The sequence below is a fragment of the Corvus brachyrhynchos genome, unplaced genomic scaffold (assembly GCF_000691975.1).
Source record: "Corvus brachyrhynchos isolate BGI_N302 unplaced genomic scaffold, ASM69197v1 scaffold38, whole genome shotgun sequence".
NCBI classification, from domain to species: Eukaryota; Metazoa; Chordata; class Aves; order Passeriformes; family Corvidae; genus Corvus; species Corvus brachyrhynchos.
In genome coordinates this window covers 105,053-113,433 of record NW_008239662.1, presented here as the reverse complement: position 1 = coordinate 113,433, position 8,381 = coordinate 105,053, and the positions used below count along the sequence as shown (strand labels likewise).

The window sequence follows — 8,381 nt, the reverse complement described above, 5'->3', positions numbered from 1 at the left end:
TATAAAATCAAAACATACACAGCCTTCTTAACTTTCATTCTGACAGTTCATTTTCAACTTTTGGTTTTTTGGGGTTCTTTTAAAATTTCAGGTAAACTCATTCCAACCTCTCCCACTCATTGCTATTTAAAAGCCACTAATTTTCTTAGAATATTTTTTTATCATTCCCTGACTTATCGCCACTCTTTTTTTTCCTTTTTTTTTTTAACATATGAATTTCTATTTCTACATGCACCCATTTCAGGCTTTCAGTACATCTAGGGACATTTTTAAAAGACAACATTTTTTATTAAAAACAGTCTTCAATAATCACATGACATTTTTTTGTTCCTCGAATTAAACTAGCTCCCCATAACTGTTAGCCCAGAAAAAGCTTTGAAAAACAGAGAAGCTTTTCAACATGTCTCAGTTATAACTGAGCTATAATTTTTGGCTTATAAAGGAGCACTGGTATGGGAAAAGAAAAAAAGAGCCTATTGCCTGGACCAGTAGGCGCAGCCTCCTCTTGTTAAACAAAGCAAATATTTATCCAGTCCCATTCATCCACTGAGGAATACTGATCTTCAGAAAGCAGTGACTGAGATTATTATTAGTCATTCTGTTTTAGGTCATCATAGGTCAATACTTCTAACAATACTCAAAAACTAATTGAAATACAAGTCCCCACATGCTTTATTCAAGATATACCACTAAACAAGAAAGTAGCTTTATTCTGAAGCTCAAATTTCTGTCATATATTTTAAGAAATATTAAGAATCATTAAGCAATGTACTGACCTGAAGATGAAAAGGAGAATGGATACTTCTAGCAAAGCTTCAACTCATATAAAAGGTGTGCCTTTACTGATGACTTCTTTGCACAGACTACTATACTTATTTTCTCTCCCTAGTACATTCTGTGAGAAGTCCTATAACTTCTGTATGTAGAGAGCAGTGTATGAAATGGGTTTATCTTACCCTTTTTCTTGACCATCAGCAACAACTCCATATTATGCCAATTAAATCCACAATTTTGGAAGCCCTGTTTTGACTCATCCTGATTCCCAAGACCTTTTCACTACTCAATTTCCCCTCTTCAGATTAGATACCACACTCAGTCACTAGTACTGAAGACTAGGTTACACCCTATGAAGATCTCTCACTTGCCTTCAACCAGAGATTCCTATTCTTGTGATGTCCCCTCCACACACACACACACACACTTCTAATTACTGTCTCTTTAGACAATAATTTACATCATTTCAGTATACTGTACAGCAGAAACTGTTTGCTACTAATTTTTTTAAAGCAATGACTACCACTCACTGGAAATACAGGCTGCATTTTTGTTTCTATAAATATTAGAGGCAGCTCAAAACTTTTCAAAGAGATCTTACTGACATCTTACTCTTGAATTATCTCCTAAATAAATACTTAAGAAGTTGCAACAATGGAACATTTACTGTTTTTCACAGCTGCACTTCAAATAAAGGAAACATTTGATTCTCCCTTGTCCTAAACATTTAAGTAAATTTGACAAGATTGTTATTAATTGTATTCATTTGGTATTTCTCATGCTGAAAAATAACACTGCATCAACAGATAAGGTGGTTCTTTTTATCTTTGGGTAGACTCGAGGAAGTCAGAAGGCACGGTAAGTGGCGACAGCAGCAGCAGCGACTTCAGCATATTCAAACGGCTCCAGGGAGCGCTGTGAACAGGGTGGGCAAACAGGGCGAGGCGCAGCAGTTTGCATGGCAGGGCGCGCAGGAAGGGCTCAGTCCCCCTACTGGCTCCAGAGCTCAAGTGGTGGTCAAACGCCCTCTCAGGAGGAGCCCGGGTATGGTAACCACTCAGTGGGGACTCATGTCCTCTGCAGTCACCAGAAAAGATGAGGCAACACAGACAAAAACATGCAGCTGTCCAGGTCTCAGGCTGCAGGGAGAGAGAGCCTGGCACTGTCATTGGACAGCAGTAGAGACAACAGCTGGGTGAGGTGTGACAAGGTGGGCGATCTGTTCAGCCTGGTGGTGGAGCTGAGAGATGAGGTAGAAAGGTTAAGAAGTATCAGAGACTCTGAGGAGGAGATCGACTGGTGTGTCTTAGGTTATAATGTAAGATGTAACCAAAAGTATGTATTCTGTCACCATCTGTTAAAACCAGGTGGGGCAATGTTCTTTATCTCTTCCATGACACATCCCTGGTAACTCCCTCCGGGAATATCTTCTGTTTAATGGGCTATCTAGCCTCACTGCATGACTCATAAAATTACATCATCCCATTGTGAGATGCTCCGCCCAGGGGGAGGAACCAAGCATTCCTACCTGGATATAATCTGAGGTTTGGAACCCCACACTCAGCCCTACATACTGGATTCCCAGAGGACAAGAGCTACCACTGGACCTTCAAGTGAAGACCAGACCCTTCTACAGGACCACTGCTTCAACAGGACCATTTCATCTGGACTGCTACCACCACCCTGACTAACAGGGTGTCAGGTTGTATCCTGACTCTGTCAGTGTTCTTGTACTATTGCACTTATTTTAATTTTCCTATTAAATTATAATTCTGACTTGCGATCTCCCACTGGTTTGTTTTCAAACTAGGACATGGTGGAACCATGCTCTGGCCTCCCTGAGACAGGAGCAGCCACCAGAAAATAAACCAGATCAAGAGGGTCCTGTATCCTCTCCTTGCCAGGCTGAAGGCAGTAAATCAAAAGAAAGGGGTTAATGGAAGCAAGTCCTTCCTTGGGGAAACAAGTGAAAGCCCTTCCTGCCCACCTCACCCTCCCAGGTACCTCTGGACAACAGGTATGAGGCTCTGGATGTTGAAGGATGTCACCAGGAAAGTTCCTAGCCTGGTTTGGCCCATAGATTACTACCCATTACTGGCCCTTCACGTGGGTGGCAATGAAGTTGCAACACATAGTCTGAGGGTGATCAAAAGGGACTTTAAGGCCCTGGGGTGGTTGGTGAGGGATTGTGGAACACAGGTAATTTTCTCCTATAGCCTTCCAGTTGCAGACAGAGACATTGGAAGAAACAGACAGACCCTGTCTATTAATACATGGCTCCATGGTGTTGCTGTTTTACTGAGAATCAGCAAGAAACTACACAATCCAAATCCAAGGAGAAAAGGAGTTATTTTATTATTTACACACTAGGTTATATATCTTTGTACGTGAGAGAGCATGATATGATTGGTCGCTTGACCAGCCACCCCCTAGAGGGATTGGCTGAGGTTCTCTAACACTCATTCAAAATATCTTTTCCCAGAGTACCAAAACAAGGCTGGAAAACAAACCCAGGTGCAAGTTATAGAATTCGTTTACAAAACCATCTTTCACTGTTTCTCAGCTAAAGCGTGAGAAATAAAAACTTCACAAAATGCTTCAGCAGCTGGAAAATTCCTCTGCTCCTGCCTTTTAGCATCCATACCATGGCTGGTGTCACCACCAAAACTTTGGTTTCTTTGACAGTGGGGTGGGCTACATGGCACCAGGCTTGCTGGCATAAGGTGGGATTCACCTCTCAAAGGGGGAAGAGGATTGTCGGCCAGGAGCTAGCAGGGCTTATTGATTGGGCTTTAAACTAGATGTGATAGGGAAAGGGGACATCATCAGGTTTAACAGTGATAAGGTGTGGGACAACACGCCATCCCACTCACCAGTTTAATGCCAGCAAAAGATGCCTAGAGCCTGGAGAGGGATCTCAGGTCAGCAGGAGAGCAGCTGAAGGACAACACCAAGTAATTCCAGGCACTCCAGACAGTAAGCCAGCTTCATCAGGGGCCCAACTTAAATGCCTCTCTGCAACCACACACAACCAGGGGAAAAATATGACTGGAGTGCTGGAATGGAAGGAGACAGGCTCTTTAGCCTGTATCAGGAAGGACAGACAGGGAAGACAAGGAGGCAGTGTTGCCCTCTGTGTCAATGACCACCTAGAATGCATGGAGCTCTGCCTGGAGATGGATGAAGAGCTGACTGAGAGCTTATGGGTCAGGATTAAAGGGAGGACAGGGACAGGTGATTTTATAGTGGGGGTCTGCTACAGGCTACCTGACCAGAAAGACTGAGCCAATGAGGCCCTCTACAGACAGATAGGAGCAGCCTCATATTCACAAGCGCTGGTGCTCACAGGAGACTTCAACCACCCCGACATTTGCTGGAGGGACAACACAGCAGGGCACAGGCAATCCAGGAGGTTTCAGGAATGTGTTGATGACAACTTCCTCCTCCAAGTGACAGAGGAGCCAACAAGGAGAGGTCCTATGCTGGACCTTGTTCTCGACAACAAGGAGGGGCTGGTGGGGAATGTGAAGCTCAAGGGTAGGGTTCAAGATCCTTAGGGGCAGCAAAGAAGGCACACAACAAGCTCACTGCCCTGGATTTCAGGAAAGCAGACTTTGGCCTCTTCAGAGAGCTCCTTGGTAGAGGCCCATGGGAAAGAGCCCCAGAGGGAAGAGGGGCCCAAGAAAGCTGGATAATATTCAAGGATTGTCTCCTCCAAGCTCAGGAGTGATGCATGCCTATGAAGAGGAAATCAGGCAAAAATGCCGGGAGACACCTGCATGTATGAACAAGGGGCTCCTGGACAAACACATAAAGGAAGCCTACAGAGGGTGGAAGCAGGGAAAGGAAGCCTGGAAAGAATACAAGAGAGGTTGTCCAAGCAGGCAGGGATCAGACTGGGAAAGCTAAAGCACTGTCAGAAGTAAATCTGGCCAAGGATATCAAGAGTAATAAAAAGAGCTTCTATAGGTACATTGGTGATAAAAGAAAGACCAGGGAAAAAGTGGGTACTCTCAGGAAGGAAACTAAGGAAGGAAACTAGAGACCTGCTCACCCAGAATATGTAAAAGGCTGAGGTACTCAATGACTTTTTTGCCTCAGTTCTCACCAGCAAGTGCTCCAGCCACACTGACCAAGTTGCAGAAGGTGAAGGCAGGGACTGGGAGAATGAAGAACCCCCCACTGTAGGAGAAGATCAGGTTCAAGACCGCCTAAGGAATCTGAAGATGCACAAGTCCGTGGGACCTGCTGAGATCCATCCAAGGGTCCTGAGGGAACTGGCAGAGAAAGTGGCTAAGTCACTATCAATCCTATTTGAAGTGTCATCTCAGTCCAGTGAAGCTCCCACTGCTGGGAAAAGGGGGAACATAACCCCCCATTTTAAAAATGGAAATAAGGAAGACCCAGGGAACTACAGGCTGGTCAGTCTCACCTCAGTGTTTGGCAAGATCATGGAGCAGATCCTCCTGGAAACTATGCTAAGGCACATGGGAAACAAAGAGGTGACTGGCGATAGCCAACATGGCTTCACTAAGGGCAAATCATGCCTGACAAATTTGGTGACCTTCTATGACAGGGCTACAGCAGTGGTGGATGAGGAAAGGGTGACTGATGTCATCTACCTGGAATTCTGCAAAGCATTTGACACTGTCCCACACAACATCCTTTTCTCTAAACTGCAGAGACATAGATTTGACAGATGGACCACTCAGTGCATAAAGAACTGGCTGGATGGTCACACTCAAAGAGTTGTGGTCAATGGCTCATTGTCCAAGTGGAGACTGGTGACAAGTGACCTTCCTCAGGGGTCGGTATTGGGACTGGCACTGTTTAACATCTTTTCTGGTGACATGGACAGTGGGATCAAGAGCACCTTCAGCAAGTTCATTGATGGCATGGAGCTGTGTGGTGCAGTTGACACACTGGAGGGAAGGGATGCCATCCAGAGGGACCTGGACAGGCTTGAGAGATGGGCTTGTGGGAACTTCATGAAGGTCAACAAGGCTAAGTGCAAGGTCCTGCACCTGGGTCTGGGCAATCCCAAACACAAGTACAGGCTGGGTAGAGAATGGGTTGAGAGCAGCTCTGGGGAGAGAGACTTGGGGGTGTTGGTTGACAAGAAGTTCAACATGAGCTGGTAATGTGCACTCGCAGCCCAGAAAGCCAACCCTGTCCTGGGCTGCATCCAAAGAGGAGTGGCCAGCAGGTCAAGGGAGGTGATTCTGTCCCTCTCCTCTGCTCTGGTGAGACCCCACCTGCAGTGCTGCCCCCAGCTCTGGGGTCCCCAGCACAGGAAGGACATGGACTTGCTGAAGTGAGTCCAGAAGAGGCTACCAAGATGATTAGAGAGATGGAGCACCTCTGCTATGAGGAAAGGCTATGAGAATTAGGACTCTTCAGCCTGGAAAAGAGAAAGCTCCAGGGAGACCTTAGAGCAGCCTTCCAATACCTGAAGGGAGCCTGCAACAAAGCCAGAGAGGGACTCTTTATCTGGGAGTGTAGCAATAGGACAAGGAGCAAGGGCTTAAAGCTGAAAGAGGGTAGATCTAGATTAGATGTTAGGAAGGAATTCTTCCTTGTGAGGGTGGTGAGGCCCTGGCACAAGTTGCCCAGAGAAGCTGTGGCTGCCCCATCCCTGCAAGTGTTCAAGGCCAGGTTGGATGGGGCTTGGAACAAGGTCTAGTGGAAGGTATCCCTGTCCATGGCAGGGGGGTAGAACTAGATGGTCTTTAAGGGCCCTTCCAACCTAAACCATTCTATGATTCTATGAAATAATTTTTTGGAGTCAGAGGCTGGAAAAGACTACATTATCCATATTGCACTCACTGATGGTTGGTGTGTTGGTTAAACTGAGGTGATGACAGATCCTAAGAAACATACACACACTACTGCTAAATATTTTAAGACACTTCAAGCTACAATGTGTACATGTATTTTTTTTTTTAATTTAGTACAATCTTATTTACCACCTTCACATAAACTGTTTTCATGAAAATGAGATCAGACAAATTCACCCTGGAACTCTGTCTAAATCAGTCTCAGAACTGATAACAATAATATTCAGAATTTGTGACTCCACAGCAGATTCAAAAAGTGAAATACAGTTCCTTCAAAAGGATGGTAAAGAGCTGCCCACAGTATTACATATTGTCTGTATGATTTAAGTACATACTAGAAAAACAATTTCTCTATAAGGATTGAGATAATAAAGAGGCAGTATTCCAAAGTGAATTTGTTAAAAATAAGTACCACCAAATCAAAACAATTTTATTCCATAAAGCAATGACTTGTGGATTAAGAACTGAGTGTCATGTCTCAACTTTTTAATGACTTTCTATATAGCTTCTCATAACAATTTCACTAACAAGCTGTAGAAGTATGGTCTAGACAAAAATACTGCAAGACTGCAGTATACCCTATTGTAGAACTGTTCAGAATATCAGTTGTTTCTTGGTAAAAATGGATGTAAAGAACAGAGGTGAACAAAAGCAGCTTTCCAGAGCACTACCTTAAGAATAGTACCATAAAGTATTTGTCATTAACAACTTTTCATGTAACATAGAGTATTTCATTAATCTGAAGATCATAATGAGCTTTTGGTATTGAGTGTTTGAGGCCCACGACTGCTTTTAAAAATAGAATCAAAATTTACACTTTTCTTGACTAAGTGGAATAATCTTTTTAAACAAAAGAAATTCAGTAAGAAGCAGCACAAACTTTTTATTTATCTGAGAAAGAGCAATTGTAACAACATGAGAAGAGAGGTAAGTTCTACAGAAAGACAGCAATATGTTTATAACAGCTTGCAACACTAATCTAAATTATCACCAAAGGAGCAGCTATATTCATATGACAGTAGTATACAACATCACCTACAGTACTTTTCTGACTACTCATCCTTCTAAAGTCTTTAAATAGAGTTGAATCTATGACTTAGGGTGGTACAACATCAAGACAAATGCAGACCAATTAGAATTCAGATAAAAAAAACATCAAAGACAAAAGCTCAGAAATTATTACTTATACAAAGATGATAGAAAGAAATGGTGCTGTTCAGTCTGTAGAAGATTAGATAGGTGCAAGACACAATAACATTATTTGATATGTAAATTATTGCTGAAAATAAAAAAATAAAAACTATGTGAATTGTTTGTCCTTGCCTGTTGGAAAGAAGTCAATAAGTGTCATGCCTAACTGCAACAAAAATGATTCAGGCTAAGCATTAGAGGAAAACCTTTGTAGCACTAAGAATTTGAACAGGTTGCAGGGCAAGACTAAGGAAACTCCATTACTGACATTTTAACAAAAAAAAAAAGAGATGGAAGTTATTCAGAGTGATACTGGTACATCTCATCCAACATGAGGTTAAGAAGATGGGAAGCCCGCAAGCCCTTTACTGCTGTATTTTCTAAAATCACAGAATCTCTCTGGAAATCTTCCCAACTTTTGTACTAGATATAAAGAAATTATTACTTATTTTGATTAACAGACTATATTGACATTCATTTTCGAAGAGCATAACTTGAAATTCAAACTTAAAGGGATAGCATATGAGACAAAGAACAACATACATTTGTGAGGTTTTTCAGGACAGATTATATTTACTT

General features: G+C 42.9%; 1 protein-coding gene across 1 annotated transcript in view; it reads right to left on the bottom strand.

The window, feature by feature from the left end:
• LOC103621111 (nipped-B-like protein) overlaps positions 1 to 8,381 on the bottom strand; it is a gene marked incomplete at its 3' end in the record, with an annotated part of 44,599 nt that overhangs the window by 921 nt on the left and 35,297 nt on the right. The gene's annotated exons all lie outside the window — the stretch shown is intronic.